Source organism: Ambystoma mexicanum, chromosome 4q (assembly GCF_040938575.1).
Source record: "Ambystoma mexicanum isolate Mex_15411 chromosome 4q, UKY_AmexF1_1, whole genome shotgun sequence".
Classification (NCBI taxonomy): Eukaryota; Metazoa; Chordata; class Amphibia; order Caudata; family Ambystomatidae; genus Ambystoma; species Ambystoma mexicanum.
Genome location: NC_090928.1, coordinates 176,146,031 through 176,166,585, shown reverse-complemented (window position 1 = coordinate 176,166,585; position 20,555 = coordinate 176,146,031).

Sequence of the window (20,555 nt, the reverse complement as noted above, 5' to 3'; positions counted from 1 at the left end):
AAGAAGCCTGGCCTGGAACAATCAAAAATTTCAGATTTCCTTTCCCTTTAGAAAGTGGGGGTTAATAATTGTATTGAGGATACTACCCCACATTCAGACACTAGTTTTACAGTGGATAATAATTCCTTGCTTAATTCATGTAAGGACTTTAGAAGGAACTCTATGGGGGTTCCCTCTGGAACTGATCTACATTCGATGGAGAAGGTACAGCGTTCTAATCTTAAACATAATTTCCAAAGACACGCCTTTGGACTTGCTAATATACAGATTCCATGCACATCTCATAATAGCTTAGAGAATGTTGAGTGAATGGATAATATAATAGGTACTAATCTGTCTGTAACTCCAGATTTAGAGAGATTAGCACAAAATGACAACTGGTATAAGGTTGATGAGAATGTGTCTTGGTCAGAAGCTCCATCAGAAATTGACAGTTCAATCAGTTTAAAAGGAAAAATGGATGCAGTAACCACAAATCTATTAGATATTTGTACGCAATTAATGAATGAGCAACTATCATTGAAAGATTTGATGCTGTCAATGCAAGCAAGTGTTAAATCGATATGTCCCTTGGGTGAAATGTCGAAGGCTAACTATATAGGCGAAATAGCAATCATATCTCAGGAAATTGGGAAAGACAATCTTAGCGATCTATGTTTATTGATCGATATAGAACAGGTAAGGATGAGGGAAGTAGAAGAGGTACTTCAAACCACTCATGTTAAGATAATTGACCATGATAGTGGAAGTATAGTTGAATTAGAGAGGGAAGAAGGAACTGAGTATTCTCAAGGTAAGAATAGAAGAACACATTGTAAAAGGAACTATAAAAGAGGTGTGGGTAAATCCAAAAAGAAGAAGTTGTGTAAAAAGAATAGCTTAGCTTTAGCGAAAGCCTCAGTGGATGATGTAGACTGTATTGAAGTAGCAAGTAGATTTGAATTACACTCTGGTAGCCTTGGAAAAGAGCAGGAAGGGGGTCTGAAAGATTGGCTTAAGGGTAAGGTCAAAACTAGTAGTTCTAGAGAGAATGCCGAGAAGGAAGTTATAAGTATAGATCCAAGTAATGACATTGAATCTCAATCAAGTGAGATTGCCGAGATAGTAGAGAATAGTGTTCATCAGTCTATGAGGGAAACAGGAATCAGATATATTGATGTTAAATATAATGATGTAAAGGTTAGCCTGAATGCCAGAGAAAAGGAGATATATAGGAGTGAGATGGAAAAACTAGCAATGTGTGGCAATTGGCATTCGAAAGTGAGAGAAGGTGAATCTTATCAGGAAGAACTGATTAATAAAAGTATAAGATGCGATAAAAGTATTACGTTTGTTGAGAAACAACCAAAAGAAAATAGCCCCTTCTTGAATCGTGGTTGGTTGCTCAACCGTTTGGGACCGGTCGACAAACTACAAGGTATTAAGAGTTCAGATATTGCTGGAGTTATATTACCTGAGGTTGGCACCTGGGATAATTGGTCCATAGTCCAGTTTGGAACAGCGGTTATTGTTGAATTGATTAGAGACCATTCAAACAAACTTTGGGATAATGATTTTGAATTAATCATATGTAACAGTGTTGAGAAAGATAATACGAGGGAAATCCCTTAGCAAATGGGAGGTCGGATTATCCCAAGCAACAGCAAGTATGTATGGATAGGTGGATTCCGGATGAAAATTATCTTATGGAGGGCTGATCTGGGTTGGAACCAAAGAGCAGAACCATCATATCCTGGAATAGCAGAGGTTTCCGCTCGTTGTTACAGAAATAAAGTATAGTCAATCTTAACAATTGTGATGTGTTTGCAATTCAGGAAACTTGGGTCCAGGGAACTATTCTACTAGATGGTTATAACGTATTAATCAATCCGGCATGTATTGGTTTTAGAGGTAAACTGAAAGGGGGTCTATGTGTGGGGGTGAAAAACACATTAAAGGCCAGTCACTTTGATAAATTTGGTAAATTGGGCTCAGTGATGTGTGTGATTATTGGTGACTTGGACACAAGGGAGGACTTATTGCTGATAAACATATACTCTAGACCTGCTGGGGCCAATTTGATGGAAGTGATTAAGATGGTTGAGGCTACCTTGGAGGGCTGGCATATTGAAGATCCAAAAGCCAATGTCATGATAGTGGGAGATTTTAACTCACTGTGTGATGTTGCTATGCTAAATGTTGATTCATGGGAAGTTTTGTGTGGAGATAATGTATTACCATTCCCCTCTGAGGACATTATTAGTGATAGAGGAAAACATATTTTTTCCCATACCTCCACAGGAACGATCTGGATGGATTTGATGAATAGGTGGGGATTATATTTCTTGCAGCCGGTCAACGTGGATGTTAATGGCCCCACATGGACTAATGGTAGTGTCTCTTATAGTCTGGATTATATGTTTGTGAATAAGGGATGGGGAGCGAGGCTACAAGAGTTTGAACATGTCTACGCCCCTCACAGTGATCACCTCATCCTTAAATGTACTCTTGGAGGTCTGCAATCGATGAGTAGGTGTCATCAGGAATGAAACTTACAGTCGATCACTAGTGGTAGCAGGATCTGCTGGACAGAAAATAATCTGGTAAAGTTTGACAAGATATTTAATATCTTACCTATTAATGGACAAGACTTGTTACTTAATGGACCACTGGTGATTGGGAATCTTTTAGGTATGATCCAAATGACTGAACCTCGAATCACTATTATTAAAAAAACAGGGGAAAAACATAAATATTCTTATGATTGCAAGATTGCAAGTAAAAATAAATAAATAAATTGCTCTATTAGATTAGTAAAGAATTACTCTAATTTAACTTTGAATGATCGTCTACTTAATGCAACCAAGATCTGTACGAAATGTAAGAACTGGCTTAAGGCTTATAAACATAGTATCCACAATGTCAACTAGAAAATCATCTTTAAACTGTGTAGGACTCAGGATGTAAAGAAATGTTGGTATTTGCATCGACAACATATCAGGGAAGAAGAAAATACTGACATTAATACTATACCTGTAGAGGTCTGTATCAAGTTTGTAACCTCTTTATATTTCATAGAAGAGAAAGGGACCCCTTTGATTGAGTTAAAATGGTCTATTGAGGAACTGGTTTTCCCTTTTGGTTGGGCTGAGGTACTAAAAATTATTAAGAACATGAAATCATCGAGAGCGCTGGGACCAGATCATCTAGCAAATATTGCATTAAAGTGTAACCCAGAAAAATGGGCTACCACCATGCTTGAACTTTTCACTCAGATCTGGAAAACAGGAGTGATACCTGATAGCTGGAGACAAGCTATTTTCATCCGGTGTATAAAAAAGGTGGTAGATCCTGTCCGAAAAACTATAGGCTACTGGCGATGGCAGATTGCAGTTGTAAAATGTTCTGCACCCTCCTTCTATAAATTATTAAGAAATGGATTGCAGATAATTATTGTATCCCCCGTTGCAGACAGGCTTTACAGCAGGGTATTGCACTATCGAAAATATCATGACATTAAATGTCCTAGTGGCGGAAGCGGTAAAGAAAAAAACAGAGCTGTATGCCTGTTTTATTGACTTCACTAGGCCATTTGATTGTGTTGACAGGGGGAGATTGTGGGGCAAGTTAGTAAAGTGGAAGATTAGCCCTATTGCGCTCCACTTTCTCAAAGAAATGTGCAGGAAAACCACTGTTGTTATGTTTTTGTAAAAAGGAAAGGACAGAACTTTACCCATTGAAACTAATATAGGGCTTAAACAAGGGTGTGTAACCTCCCCTACTTTGTACAATTTATATGTATCATATATGGGAGAACGATTTGATAATATCAATAAATTCCCCCCTAAGATCGGTAATTTATCTATCCGTTGGCTTTCTTATGCCGACGATACGATTTTAATAGCTAAGACCCTGATAGGGTTCCAGAGATTGCTAGATGAACTACATGGTTATTCCAAAGAAAATTGTCTGAGTATCAATGTGAATAAAACTAAGATTTTAATATTTGGGAAAAAGAGCAGACCGAAGCAAACTGTGAAATATAGATGGTGTATAGATACCTAAGTAATAGAAGTAGTGGATTCATATCCTTATCTAGGTATGACAGTAAAAATCTCCCGCACATTAATCACTATGTGGACATGATTGGTAATAAGATCCATAAGAAATGGAACACTAGGAGAGCATGTATAAATCATAAAGGAGGATACTCCATGGAAGGTCTGCTTGTAATGTATAAGTCATACATCATTCTGTGTGCCATGTACGCATCCGAGATGATAGCAGCCCAATATATGAGTAATATAGATAAAATTGAAGGAAGGATGTGGAGACCGGCAATGTGAGTGGCTAATTCAACTCCTATAGAAGCTATTCGCTGTGAACTTGGTCTTACATCATGGTGAACACTCTGGATAATCACGTACTGCAAACTACATAAAAATGATTCTGGATACAAAGAAGGCTGGTAGTATTATCGGGGAGATTATAATTAATGGAGACCATAATAATGTTGCCATTAAGGATTTTACTAAAACAGCACAAACTTTCCTGGAACAGATTAATCTTAAATTGCTTAATGAAATCGATAATTTAAATCCTTTGTATGTGAAATTAAAAAAGAAAGCTATCCAATGGGATTTAATAAATGATTTGGACAGACTAGGGAGTAAGACCAGGTTCGCAACTTATAGTCTGCAAGCAATATCTCCAAATGTACCTAGTAGTTACCTGCTGAAGACTAGTAATAGAGAGTTTAATAGAGTTTAATATATTTATTTTGCTTCTCCACATGTTGCCTTTCTTAGAATATGTTGGAGCATGGAAGGGAATCACTAGGGAGAAAAGATTATGCAGATTCTGTAAAGCTGAGGTGGAGACAATTAGACATCTACTTACTGTATGCAATAAGCTGACCAAGTGGTATGAGGCAGGCTAAAAGGATTTAGTTTCAGATTACAGAATGATTAAGTCTGACCAGTTTTGGAGTATAATTTACATGGCAACTCCTATTATGTATATTGGTGCTGCCTTCTATATATGGAAAAGGATCTGGTTAGAGTGGGAAAAACGTACACATATAACAACGGGTACAGAAAAGTATGTAAAAGTCAAATAATGAAAGAAATCTATGGCTTAGTCCGGTGGGAGGTTCCATCTGGTATGGAAGGTTGTAAACGAAGGCTAAGTGTATTGAAATATCATGAAATTATTTAGGAGACTAATTGTTTTACCATTTGATAAGTATTTAAATTATGGAATTTTAGAGAGGTAATCCTGAGAAAATGAACTTAGGTAAAGGTTTTAATGGAAATTAATATTGTTTGTTCTGATTATATATGTAATATTGAATTATATTGTGTATAATGAATTGTGCATATTGTGTATATATTGTGTAAAGTGTTCAAGGTTTTGATTAACCAAATACACTATAAATACTTTTTTTAAAAAATAACAGGCTTCCCTGACATTTATTTTCTCCATATTAAATCTACAAGGGATAAAGAACAGCATTTCTTTGTCCATAGTTCCTGCATACGCGGCACATAATCAGACCTCAACACCTCACATGTCCCCCATTGTGGGAATACCTCATGCATGAGGGATTTAACTGCTGTTTTGGCATCAGTGTGGACACAGAGACCCGCTTCAAGCCAACAGGAGAATGGGCACACAACAACGATCAAATAGCGAGAATGATTGCATCTATTAAGCATATATACAAAATCTATGTGGAGATGCTGAAAATGCCCTGAAAGGCTGAGTAATGCTGCCTTTATCGTTTTCAATGTTTGCCCAGCAATATAACGTTAACATGTACACAATTGATAATAAACTCAGTCACATGCTCTAGCAAATTTGGAACAACCCATTTCTCTTGCAAATCAGCTGCAATGTCACCATGATCTCTGCCTTAATGCCAGTAAGACCGAGATTCTCCTCATCAGCACACCTAACCCCTCCTTTCCAGTCACTCTCTGTGTGGCCTCTCTTGGCCCTCTTCCTTCTCCCACCTGTGTGGCTAAACACGTCAGGGTCATGTTCGACTCCACACTTTCCTTCTCTCCTCACATCTCTGATGTCTCTAAGAAGTCACACTACCAGCTGCACCTCCTCAGAGGTATTCTTCCTTTCCTCTCCTTCCTCCAGAAGCTCACAGTCTCCAGAGCTCTGGTTCTCTCCAGGCTTGACTACTGCAACAGCCTGTTTCTAAATCTGCCTGCTTCTACCCTCCGCCCTCTGCAACTCATCCAAAACAGGACTGCGAGACTTGTCCTTGGCCTCAAGCCCAGGGATTGTATCTCTCCAGGTCTGAAATCTCTGCACTGGATCCCAGTTGCGGCGAGGATTAAGTTCAAAACCCTCTGCATTGTCCACAAGGCCTTCAGGTGCCTGGGACCTCAATACCTCCAATTCTCACTTCCTAAATATCTTCCTTCTCGAGCTCTCTGCTCATCTGCATCCAACTCCCTCAGAGTTAGTCGCTTCTCCAAGCAGGACATTGGTGGTAGATCTCTTTCTTCTGCTGGGGCCTCCCTCTGGAACAGCCTTTCTGCCTCTCTGAAACATGAGGAGAACCATCTCTGGAAGAACCTCAAGACCTTCCTCTTTGCCTCTGCTTTCTCTCCCCCCTCCCCTGCTGATCTCCTAGCTGACTTTGAAACTGCACTGGTTACCTGGCTAGCCTCTGATCTTGAGACTGGGTCCCTGCCCTGCCAATTACACACCTGCACTGCCTCCCTGGCAACCCTTGCACTCAGGGACTGTTTCTGTACCCCTACAGCCCCTACTAGCACTTGACACCTGATGCCTGCACTTATCCTTGCACTGCCATCAGCTGGCCTTTTTTTATTTATTGTCTTTATTTATGTTACTGTCACCCTATGTACTGCACTGCCCCCTCCCCTTTCCTCCGCTCTTTTCCCCCTCCATCCCCTCCCATGCACTTGCACGATCTCAATGTCACCTGGCCTAGTAGGATTGTTGTCTCTGTCTTCCCTCAGTTTCTCCTCCCTCATGCCTTTTTCGCACCTTGAAACACTTACGTATAGGCACATTATAAATGCCATATCATATCTTATCACAACATATCATATCTTTAGATGTGTGTGCTAGGTAATGCAACTGTTCAAGAGTAATCTTAAGTAACTCCTGGGGCATAACAGGCTTGCCTCACATTTTCTTTGTCCACCTTAAATCTGTGGGGGATAAAGAATAGCCTTTCTTTGTCCATAGTTCCTACTCTTGTTGAGAGGTATGTTACGTTAACTCTATTATCTAAGCCACAGGCAGGGCATTATAGGGTTCAGTAATTTGTACTTGCTGTCGTGAAATGTTTGAAAATGTGGGAACTTTTTCTGTAACGTGTGGTAAATATGCTGCTTGTTTTGCTGCTGTATCTGCTACATCATTGCCTGTCTGTACCTTTTGTAAGGGCTGCACACTTCACGACTGCTAATGCTGAAAGAAGGGGCATGGCTTCTATTAATCTGGAAAGTAAATTTGCATGTTGCACGGATTTGCCATCTGATTTTTTGAAACCCTCTCCTCTTCCAACTCTGAGTGCACCGTTGATGTGGCATATGCCAAATCTGAATAAATGGTGGAACAACATCTTTTTGACATATCTATTGCTGTTATTAATGCTACAAGTTCTGCTGCTTCTGCAGGATAGTTTGGTGAAAGTCTAATTTTTTATGAGTTCAAACTGCCCATCCTTATAGCTTACCACTGCTGCCCCAGTGTGTCTGTAGCCTGTGTTCTGATCGACCCATCAATGAAAAGTATCTCTCCTTCCTCTAAGGGGTCTTCCTTAACATGGGTTAGGTCTCCTGATATGTAGTACAACCATGTATGGAGACACCTGGCTGCACTGGTTCTGCAGGAAATGTTGCTGGATTAACAATGTTACACCTCAGTATGTTAATTGAGTGATTTGATAGAATTACTTCATACCCAGAAACTCGTTGGGTGTTAAGGGTAGGTGTGTTTTTTTCTAGGAGTGCAAACACTACATACACCACATAGTTTGTCACTGGGCAGCCTATAGTAATGGTGGATGTTTTTTGTTTGGCAAGTGCTGCTGCTGTAAGTGCTTGCTCACATGGAAAATGTCCCTGCATCACTGGGTCTGGAAGACCACTGCAGTGTCCTTATGAAGTGTTCTGGGTGAGGACAGCCGTGATCACCTGGCCGTTAAAATGTGAAAACAGGAAAAAAACGTTATTATAGTTGGGGTTTGCTAAGACAGGTGCATTATTGGGTGAAGGTGTTGAATTCTATGAAGGATTACAACATTTCAGGTGTCCAAATTATAGGGCCCTTCATCTTCTTTGCTTCCTTCTGCCCCTGTAGGAGGGGCTCGGTGTAAGTAGAACAATAAAAGATCAAGGACTGCAGTAAGTGCACAGTCCCAAGAAATGTTGCATCTACTTCACTGTGTTTGGCTGTGGTGTGTTTTGCACTGCTGCTGTAATTTCTGAGGTAGCCCTTCTCCCTGATGATAACATTATCTGTCCTAGATACAAAAATTAATTCTGGCAGTATTGCAGTTTGTCTTTATCCACCTTACACCCCTTCTCTGCCAATTGTGTCAAAAGTGACACTGAAACATTCCTCCGCTGTTCTTCCATGGTGCTACACACCAGGGGGTCATCCACATATTGCATCACTGTGCTCTGTGTTGCCAAATTTCCTAACTCCATTTGTAACACTCTGTTAAAAATACTTGGGGACTCGCAATACCCTTGCGGTAAATGAGTGTGTTGGAATCTTTGCCGGCAGTATGTCAACACAGTAAGGTACTGAGATTGTGGGTGTAAAGGAATGGGTTTTAAGACCAACTACTTTGAAATAACAAAAAGGTGGCTGGATTTGGCACTACCGGAAATTCAGCTTCAACTATATTGATTTAAGTGCAGAGCCACTGTAACATCCTCCAAGACCCTGTTTTGCCTTTTAAACAGGGTATATTGCCATGTGACATGGGGATTCTGATGGCTTAATGATCCACTGTTGCCATAATGTTAAATTATGTCCCTCATCTGCTTCCTGTGACATGGGGTACTGTTTGACCCTGGGCAATATTGCCCCTGGTTTCAGCTTGATGCGAACAGCCCCTATTGCTTCCAAGAGACCCACATCATGGGGGCCGCCGGTCCATATTTCTTTAGGCACCATAGACCCTCATTATAAGTATGGTGGTCTGTATATAAATGTGCTGGTAGCAAACCATCAGCACCCTTTCTGGACTGCCATACTAGAACAATGCCAGTAGGGGCCACGGATCCCCGGGCAGGCCAGACCTGGCAGGTGTTTAGGCCCCTACAAGCAAGGTTGTCACTGAAGCACTGGTAGCAACGGTGCCGATGTTACAGAGACCCCATTTCCATGGATTCTTGTAGGACTCCTTGGAAATGGGGATTTACCATTACCGCCATTACTTGTGAGCCCCATACTCTTTGGAGAACCTCTCTGTGTTCTACAACCATCTAAAATGGTATACATATCTGAAACACCATTTCCTCTTCATCATCGTTATCTTGGAAAAGCTGTTTGCGAGTGTCGGGGGGTTTCTCCCGGGGTCGGCTGGGCCTTCCGCGGACCTCCGGGCTGGGAGGCCCCAACTCCTCCCGCGTATCCCAAAAATGAGTATGAGACACACACAAGAAGCAAGGTGGTTCTGCTGTTTATTGAACAACGGCAGGGGTGGGTCTAGGATCGTACGCGTCCGTCCAGACTCTCGAAATTCGTGGGGCTCGCAGGCCCCTTTTTGCCTCAGTATGACGCGCTACTTGCGTCACCAGGGAAAGTTAGCAAAAAACCTATTGCCACTCTGGATTGGTTCCTCGAGTGGTAGGGTTAGTATAGCACACGTATAGAGAACGCTGTTAGTGGTTAAGGGTCAGTCAGGTGGTATAATTGGGTTGTCCCTTCTATTAGATACTTGAAAATTGTTACACGAAGACCCCTAATGATTGGCTAATGTTAATGGCGTCAGTGATGAGTGCCCCATGTTCTGATTGGTCCACTCGCGAGCCCCCCAGCCTGGGACCATCGTTGTTCCCAGCTCGCGGTGTACCTGTCATTTGCAACAATATGTAACTATGTGTTCGTGCAGACAATGCATGGATTTGCTCATATGCCTGAGAGCAGACCATTCCCATCGCTGTAGGTGTCCATTGGGTCATTTCATTGTTGCAGCCTGTGTCTCAAACGTGGGACCCAGGCGACTTCTCCCTCCTGGGTCTGGCACCCTGTCAGGTTTGGCTTGGTCACGTGAGGAGAGACCGTGGTTGAGGCAGAATTCTGCACATTTAAAGTTGTATTTTCCACTGCGTGTCTGGCTTTGCTTGCAGGTGTGACCTTGGCGTCAGCTGGTAGCATGCGAGTTGCAACATCGCTCCCTTGGCTGTCAGTTCTCGCTGGGCTCGTTCTGCAGGGTCAGCAATTGTACTCTTGCTCGTCCAATGTTCGTGGAGGCTCTTGCTTGCGGCCTACTTGGGCCTGGTGCATAGGTGGGGATGTTTAATGCACGGCACTTAAATTGCGGTATCACATTGCTTCATAGGCGACATTGCTTGATAGGCGGTATCATGTCTTCGTTGTATTTTCATCACAATGCAAAGGTTAGGAGAAGCGTCAGCAAGCATTTAGATGAGTGCTTTGTGCGTCTTGCGTTTCTGCATTTCGAAAAACCTATGTGAAAAATAATAAAGATGCGCGTCAGTGGGTGTGTCCATCACCTACGTCATAGCACTGAGTATGTTCTTCGTGTGGATTGGTGTAGGGGTGTCCAGTGTGCATGGTTACACGGGTGGTCTTGACAGTTGGCTAGGTCATCATGGCATCTCTAACGATGTGTTTCCTTACTGTTGAAGGGCTTAGTCGAGTTCATCCATGCCGCATGTGTCGGCTTGAGCAGGGCAGGCTGGCGGACAGGCTGATGGGCACATCCGTATGTTCCTGTACCAGGGTATTTGGTCGTCTGGTAGATAGGCAAATTCATCTCGTGGCGGGTGTCTGGGTCGCGATCCTCTAGGCCAGGGGCGTGAGGAGATTGGGGGGAGTCTTTTCTCGCATTCTCCCACTTCAGTCCCCCCTCTGGTCGACTTGTCGACCACAAACATATCCTTTTCCTTATCTCCTCTTACTCTCCATATTTTCGTTACTCCTCCCAGGTGTCCATAGTGGTTGACATGGTCCTCAAATGACCAATACATATACACACAACTTCCTCCCGGTGTGCAGTATACCCATTTCCCGATGTAGCTCCTCGGGTTTCTTGGGTTTTCGAGCTTCACGGATGGCGGGTCCAGGTGGTTGGTGATGATCTGTTTGCGCAGTTTTTCTCTTTCCTTTATTATTGTGTCTGTGTGCTGGTCATCATCAGTTGGCATCAAGGGGTGCATACCAACCATTTCGATAATTTCGTCTGTAGTACGTGCCTTCCGGGCCTTCCAGAACCTTATTATAATCAGTGCAGCTCCAGCCAGTATTATACATCCAACTATAATCTTAGCCCGTCCGACAAGCCATGATGGCATCCATGACCATAACAATGAAAACCAGCTGTCATCCTTCTTCACTCCTTTACTTTCTTCCATCATTTTGGAGTGCATCTGGGCCAGTTGCGATACCGCTTTGGTGAGTGTACCATTGTCGGCATTTTTAGCAGGAATGAACGTGCAGCATGATTGTCCTATCTTTGCGCAAACTCCTCTCTCCATTGCTGTAAGGAGATCCAACACATATCTGTTCTGTAGTGCTACCATCCTCACCGCTCGTAGTTCCTCTTTTATTGCGTTGAATCCGTTTACTGTTGAATTAATTGTCATCATCAGCTCCCATCGGGTTATCTGGAGCCATTTAGCGTTTGCATAAGCTTGTAGTCCAGGGTGTATTATTGACGAGAAGAACATTGCGGCTCTGCTGAATAATCTGTGTTCTGGTGGGATTGAAGTGAGTGCTGTTTCCGACCTTCCCCACATGTAATTTCCTGTCAGAGGTTCTCCTTGTCTCTTTTTCCTGTTCAGGACATTGTTGTTGTTGTTGTCGTTGTCTGACCCCCTCTGAGATTGAACCGATCTCTTCTTCCTCTTGTTTCCTTCATCCATTTTAGGGAAGTTCGCCATGTTCACATGTTTTTGGGGCACCACTAGTGATGGTACATTAATGTGTACCATTGTGCATATACCATTCCACAGCGGGGGCAGGGTGTGATATGCCTTATTTCCGCAGGCGCAGTAGTGGTCCATTAATACTGCTGTTCCTGCTCCCCCCTCTGGTAACTCTAACACGCTTGCACAGTTGGTGTTGTATCCCACTTCCACATCTCCTCTGTGTTGGTAGCATAGCTTGGGTGCAGTCAGCGGCAGTATGCTCATTGGGTCTTCATCCTTCTCCATCCATGTCAGCATGGGTACGTACTTGCCCCATATCGTCCAACATCTGTTATTGTGTTCATCTATGGTGGTAATATTTTCTCTCGTTACCATGTTGCTGCCAACCACTCCTATGTCCCATTTATTGTTCATGTATACCTTCCCTGCTATTGTTACCAGTGGTCTTTCCCAACAGCCTTGTGTACCAGGAACTTCAGTGGTGTACCAGTCACATGGTAGGTATTGTAGTGTCACTTTCTTCGTTTCTCCCTTTTCAGGACCACTTGTCATGTATCTGAACGCTTCAGCATGCAAACTGCTCTTGTGGTAACTCAAATATGACTTGAGGAAGTTGTTTCCGTATGGATATGTGTCCCGCGTTTTCCACACCAGTCTCACCACCGTTCCTTGAAATTGCCCTCTCGTTTGGAATAGTGCCAGATATATTATACATTGTGCCGTCTTCTCTTCTATTTCTGTGGCGACGAATGTTCGAGAAGCGCTCATAGCGTATGGGATCAATGAGCAGACATAGCAGCTGTCTTCTGTTGTCTGCTTACCTATTTGGGTCATGTGCTGGTACCACATGTTGTTTGAGACGTGTGCTGAATCTGTTAAGTAGTTATCAATACCTTTATTATCTGAGTATGTGCTGCGTTTAACTATACTTCCCTTATGCGGAGGGTTGCTAGTACCACCTGACGTAACACCTGTTGCAGCCGTGGGTGGGGGTACGTTAGGTTTGGGTGCAGCAATAATATTGATAGCATAACTTTTCTGCCATACAGAGGCAGCCAATAGACCAGTGATGACCAAAACCCCTATCATTTTTATTACAAAAGCTAGTCTCACCGGCATTTGCTCTTACCTTGCTGCAGTCCGGCAGCTTATTCTTGCGACGTTAAAGTTGCCCGCCTGAAAATTCTCAATATGCTTGTTATTATGGTTAGTTGTCGTTATCAAGCCCTCCCTATCAGGTAGTCGTTCAGTGCCCAGGCGAAGAGCTGCTCCCACGCCAAACTAAGCGATCTATCTCTTAGAGCAGGTAAGTGCTGGTGAAGATGGGGCATTGATTGTTCTATGGCCAAAATAAATGCGGTGTAGTAGACACGTACCCTCCTTCTTTTTAGGTACTTTGGCCTTCTTATGTGATATACAAATTGGTGTGATAGGGCTTCAGGGTAGTTATCATCTGTGAGTAGTATCTACTCCTGGGCAATGTACGCTGTTAGTTACCTACTTTCTTAACAATACAATTACACACGGTACCTGCATGTGCGAGAAAGAAAAAAGAAAACATACAAGTGTTTACATGTGTATGTGCGCAAAACAATGTCCTTCAATTGGGTGGTGGCTGTAGTGGGCAGGGGGTTTGGGGCTCAACTGGCGGAAGTCTCTTTACTCTTCGATCTCGTGACCATGGGATGGGCTGTGGGCAAGTGTCCAGTGTCTATTTCAGTACTTCTGGGGACTCTGAGGGTTGGTAAGGTAAAGTGACACTAGGGTCGTCAGCTGTGGTAGACGTCTCCTTCTCCGTAGGTGATGCTGTCGCTGTTCTTCCAATGGCCCTGTCGGTAACGCTAGGGCGGGTCTGGAGTTTGCAGATTTTCACGTCATGTAGGTGATTCCAAGCACGCTTATCCTGCAACTTCACCGCTGTCGTAGATACCTCCTCTACCAAGTGGGGACCAGTGAAGCGTGGGCTGTTCCACCTTCTATTGAAGTTGCGGAGTAGCACGTGGTCACCTTTAGCAATTTTGCACAGTCTTTCCTTTTCCAAGTCTTTGTCGGCGTCTTCTTGTTGGTAACTCTTAGACCCGCCCCGCGTGCGCTCGAGCTGTTGAGACACAAACGCTACACTAGTAATCAAAGAAGACACATATTGGTACATTTCATCACCAAGAACAGTTGCAGTGTTTTCATAGTCTGTGAATGCTCTTGATGTTGGCGTTAGAGGAAGGCGCATTTGACGTCCGGTCACCACCTCGTGAGGAGTGAGGTGGTGGTCGGACCCTGGCCTATTCCTTAGCTCAAAAAGAGCTAGCGGAAGACAATACAGCCAACTCTTCTTTGTTGTTTGCTGTATCTTTGCGATTGCGTCCTTCAATAGGCCATTCAGGCGTTCACATATACCGTTGGCCTGCGGGTGATATGCACACGCAAATTTATGCTTGATGTTCAGTAAGGAAGTGATGTGCTGAAACATTTCATTAGAGAAGTGCGGGCCGTTATCTGACCGCAGTACTTCGCACACTCCCCATCTGGGGAAAACCTCCCTCACTAGAAATTTAGCTGCTCTGAATGCATCTGCATGTGAGCAGGGTCCTGCCTCAATCCACCTGGAGAATGGGCATACCACTACATATTATACCTATTTCCTTGACATACGTTGATCATATCAACATAATCAATATGAATGTGCAGGAAGGGTCCCTCTGGCCGGGGTATAGTACCTTTTATCACTTGCAGCGTGTGACCGACCGTAAACTGTTGACATGTAAGGCAATTGCTGATAAAATTTGTTACATGAGAATTTAACTCGGGACAGAACCAGTCTTCCCTAATTCGTGCTGCAATAACTTCCTTCCCTGTATGAGCTGGGTGATGGAGCTGGCCCAGGGCGGTGTTCAACAGTGCCAATGGCATGACCATCTTTCCAGTGTTACCCTGACGCCATAGTGCGTCAGTTGGAGACATTGAACATCCTCTTTTTACCCATACTTCCTTTTCTGCCATTGGTGCGGCCGCCTGTAATTCCATTATCTGTGTGGCTGGGAGATGGGTGTACCCTTATTTCATCAACATCTCTTTAGCTATCCCCCTCCCTCTCCCTCTCTCTGACTCTGGGGGGTTCCATATTTCACCAAAATATGCAGCATACTTGGCATGTGCGTCTGCTGCTTCATTCCCTTTTGAGATATGATCTTCTCCATTAGTGTGTGCGGGACATTTGACCAAAGCTAGTTCTTGGGGATTATTTATTACTTCAATTAATTCAGCTAACAAGAGAGCATGTTGCGCTGGGGTGCCGTCAGCTCTCCTAAACCCCCTTCTCTGCCATTTTGTCAGCCCCGAGTGGACAGTTGACGTGACATATGCGCTATCAGAATATATAGTAACTCTTTTGTCAAAGCTTTCCTTCAACGCCAAGATCAGTGCAACCAATTCTGCTGCTTGAGCAGAATAATGCTGTGGTAACTGTACACATTTCACCGGGACACACACCAATTCTTCTGTCATTTTTACAACTGCTGCCCCTGTTCTCCTTATCCCATCACTCTGGTCTATTGTTGATGACCCATCAATAAACAAGAGCTCTCCTCCATTTAGCGCATCCTCTTCAACTTTTCTAGTACATGAGTACATTTAAGTAGTCTGTGTACAATCATGAGCATAGTCACCTTCTTCAATAACTTCCGCTATAAACCTTGCAGGGTTAACTGTACTGCATCTAACAATAGATAGTTCTGGTCTAGATAAGATAATCTCATAACCTGATGCCCTCTGCGTAGTTAGTGTGGACTTAGGCTTGTTCAATATTGCAAATAGTGCATGCTCCACAAATAGTGTGGTTGGGCACCCCATTGTGATAGATGATGATTTCTCTACCACGAAGGCAGCTGCGGCAAGGCCTTGTTCACAAGGGAAGTGACCTAACATAACAGGGTCCAAGTGACCGCTGTAAAAAGCTATTGGCTTGTATCCCATGCTTGTTTTCTGAGCCAACACTGCTTTCATTACTGCTGAGTCGCAATGTGAAAAGATTAAAAGAACTGTCGTTCATAATCTGGGGTGGCCAGTACCGGAGCAGTTGATATTGCGTGTTTCAATTCGTCAAATGCTTCCTTCATTTCCATTGTCCACCCCAATTTTTTCTCCCCTTTGTTTGCTTCTCTCAATGCTTCAAGTAGGGGTCCTATGTATGAGCTGTAATCAAAAACCCATGCTCTGCAGTAGTTGCACAATCCCAGGAACTGCTGCAGCTCCCTCACTGTTTGTGGCAATGGTGTGTTTGATATAGCCTGTGCTCTTTGTGGTGCAATCTTTCTTCCGTGTTGGGATATCGGCTGACCAATGTATAATACCTGTTCTTGACAGTACTGTAACTTTTCTTTGTCTACCTTATAACCCTTTTCAGCCAATATTGTCAGATTTTCAATGAGTCCTCCCTGTACCTTTTTTCGCTTGTGCTGCAAATTATTATGTCTTCAACATATTGCAGCACCGTACTTTCCAATTCAACGTTTCCCAAGTCCATCTGTATTACTCTTCTTGAAAATTGAGGGTGACTCGCAGTACCCTTGTGGTAACCTGGTGTGTTTCCATTTTGTGTTTCTGTATGTGAAGCTTGTCAGGTCTTGTGAATCTGGATGCAGGGGTATTGAGAAAAAGGCATTTTTGAGGTCAATCACTGTAAATCGTGAGGCCTCTGCTGGAATTCCACATAATATGGTGGCCGGGTTTGCTGCTATGGGGTATTCTGCTTCTACAATGTTGTTCAAGGGCCTGAGGTCCTGGATGAAACGCCAAGACCCTCCTTTAGCTTTGCGCACTGGATACACAGCCGTGTTACATGGTGATTCTGATGGTACCAGTATGCCGTTATTTATAAGGGCCGTTATTGTTTCGTATATGCCCTCATCTGCCTCTTTTGATAGTGGGTATTGCTTCACTCTAGGGAGTATTGCACCCTTTTTCAGTTTTATTCTTACTCCCCCGATACTCTTTATGCAACCCACGTCATAGGGACTAGTGGTCCACAGTGATGTTGGAACTTTTGCCATATCCTCTTCGTAAAAGGGAACTGGGGTAGATGCGGGTGCTTCAAGTGCCATTGCAATTTTCTGTGCCACTTGCTTGTATGTCACTCTTAGCCATATATCTACACTCATCATAAATACCATTTCACCCTCTTCCTTGTCTTCTGAAAAGCGCTCCTCATCTGACACCTGGGTGAGCCTGCATCCCTCAGCCAGCACTATCACTGCCCTCCATGCTCTTCCTTCCCGCTCTTGGGCATGTACTGTGATATAATCAGCAGTCGCTATAATGCTCTCGATGCTCACTGAAATCACCTTTCCTTCTGGCTCATTGGCTGGTGTTTCAGGTCTGAACAGATAGGCTGCTGGCCTCCTCCAGATCTTCCCTTCTATTCCTGGCATCCATGCGAATGCCATGTCTGTTCCGTACTGGAACAGTTCGCCATCTACTGGCTCAGCCCGAGTCACTGTCTGCCCACAGTATGCTTGCATAATCTGCCGTGCAGTGAGCATGTTTATTCCAGGGGTGGAACAAATTATGCCGTCCTCCGTGAAGGAGATTGTCATATTCAATCTGCTCATTATGCCCCTTCCAAGTATGTTTACTGGCGACTCCCTTGAATATAAGAGCAGGACGGACATGTCATAATCCCCTATTGACAAGGAGATGTTATCAGTAAAGGGAACCAACCCCCTAGCCCCAGAGAATCCTTAGGTGTTCATGGCCTCACCTGACATCTTAAATTTACCTTCCCTTATGCAAGACCGGGTTGCCCCAGTGTCAACAAGGAATGATAACTTTTTGTCACCTATCGTTACCTCTATGCGTGGTTCCTCCGCACTATTAGGTGTTACCGACAGGATGGGACACACCAAAGACGTCTGTGGGCTGTCCTATTGTGGGTATAAAGATTGACCACTTCCTGTGTAAGGGTTGTGTCCCAGGACAGTCACCCTTCCCAGTTGTGTTTGCTGTAGCTGTGTATTGGTGGAAGTTACCTTATGGTCCTGAATTTGAGTGGGCTGCTGTACTTGCTGCACTTGGTGTTGTTGTGATATCGCTACCTGTTGTTGCGGTTGTAAATATGTCTGTGGCTGTTGTTGTGTTACCAACTGTTGCTGCGTACTGCCCTGTTGCAGTGCCTGCTGTTGTTGGTGACCCTGTTGTTCCCTTGTAGGCCCTTGTTGTCCCTGTTCTCCCCACGCTGGTGTGGCGGGTCTCATTCTACATGTGCGTGACATGTGTCCTAACAGTCCACAGATCCAACATACAGGTGGTTCTCTGGTCTGCCATGGGAAACTTCCTGAATTGTCCTGGTATACTGGTTGCCCAGTGGGGTAGAAGCTTCTGAATCCTCCCCCTTGCTGTTGTGCGTTATAGCCGTATCCCCTCCCCCTCATCATTCCTCCCCTTCCCCTGTTGTAATTATAATATCCGGCTCCTGATGTCGAGTATCCTCCTCCCATATTAGTGGTGTATGGTGGGGGTGGTGGCAGCTGTTGTGCTATAATCTGTGGTGATTATATTTGGGAGGGATCTTGTGCGGCCACTACTTGCGTGGGGTTTGGTGTCATTGTTGTAGGTGTAGTTATTAGTGCACCTTCCATCGTGTACTTAGTAAGTTTTTTCTGCACTAATTTAGCCTCTTCCGCTTTCCTATCTTCTTCCTTTTGTTTCATCTTTTCTTGCCATGTCCTACAATGATGTACTATCGTCAGTTGTATTTCCGGCCAAGCCTTTGCTTCCATCCCCACTACTTTCTTCAATTGTTTCTGCACCGCTTCCGGGAGCCCTTGTATTAGTATGTGGTAAAATATTGCTGGTGTCTTGTCCCACTGCTCTCTAGTTTCCATACACCACTTTTCTTGAATTTCCTGGATATAATCAACAGGATCTTCGTTCTCACGCATCTTGCGCGATGTAATTGCTCCTATGTCTGAGGTGTCTGGGTATTGTACCCTCAGTGCTTGCCATAATGCATGTCTGCAGTTTGCGAATGGCGCCCCGTCGTGTGTTGTGTTTGTTATTGTGACCCCGGGGAAGCCCGCTCTCTTCCAGATGTCATCTGCTGCATCCCCCAATATTGATATTAGTAGGCCCTTCACGTCTCCTACTGCCAGTTTCTGTCCTGCGGTGTGTTTTTCCATCTCATATATCCATTTCCCCGCACCTCCACTTAGTGATGGGAGCCTGCACTTTATATTTTCCTTGTCTGCATGCTTCCAAGGGACGTTTTGTGGTCTAACCCCTCCTCTCTCCAAAAGTGGCATTAAGTTGTGTCCTATCTGACCCCCCGGGTTCGCCAGTGTTGAGTCCGTATACCCCTCCTCTTCTTCCGTGGCGTCTACATCGTCTGTTATGTCCATATTTCCCCTGCTCGTAGCTGTTTCCCCTCCATCTCTTTCCCTCCATTTATCATTTACTTTATTTGATGTGGGTGTGTGTATTCGTTCTTCCTGCCTGCGTCCAGGGAGATCTCTAAGCCTGCCAGCGTAGGGTGTGTGTTCATGAGGGGCGGGTGTGAGTGTAGGTGGGCATGTTGCACGGGATGAGTGCGGGGTGGTGGAACATGTTGGACGGGATGATGAGGGTGTAGCTGCACGTGTGTGCCTTCCCGCCATTCCTTGCTCTTCTCCCTCACTTCCCCCCAGTTCTTGTTCTTCGCTAGTCTTCCCCTCCCTTGCGGGCATCTTCGTATAAGTTGACCCTACCGTACTTGTCGCCTCCCCTCCCGTGTAGCAACCTGTAGCTGTATATGGTGGTGGGCTGTATGCTGGGTTCGAATACCCCTCAGCCGCCCTTAATTGTTCTCTCACTATTTCTCGTAGTTCCGTTATAGGATATAATCCCCCTTCCTCCTTTTTCACTACTTTCGCTAGGGGCATGTCGTCGCCCTGTTCCTTTTTTATTTCTGTTTCATTTACATTGTTACTCTTTTCTCCTCCCTCTTGTCCTTTCCCCTTGCACTGTGTGTTTTCAATCTTTTTCCCCATTCCGTTCTTCCTCCTTAATCTTCTTCTCCTCCTTTGCTTCCCCCACAGTGAACATTCCGTTCGGTCCTGGTCGGGACCCCTGGAACATCCTCCATAAGTTAAACACCTCTACATGGTGTGTCAACTTCTTCCCCTTGTATGTGTTATGTAGATGGGTCAATAGTGAGTGTTGGACATATGGGTCGAAACTGCCATTAGGCGGCCAGGGTGTCGTCATTTTATTGTCAGTCCCCTGTGTCCATTCTATGCTGTATTTAATCAGTTTCTCCCTATGGGGTGACAGTGTTTTACATATATGCTGTAGCGGGGTAGTGAGGGTGTTCCCCCACCCTCCCGATCCTATCCCGTGTGACATAGTAGCACTGTGTTGTTTTCCTCCCTCGATATGGTAGTGGTTGTCTTGCTAATAATGAACGCTATACAATTTTAGATGTTTTAC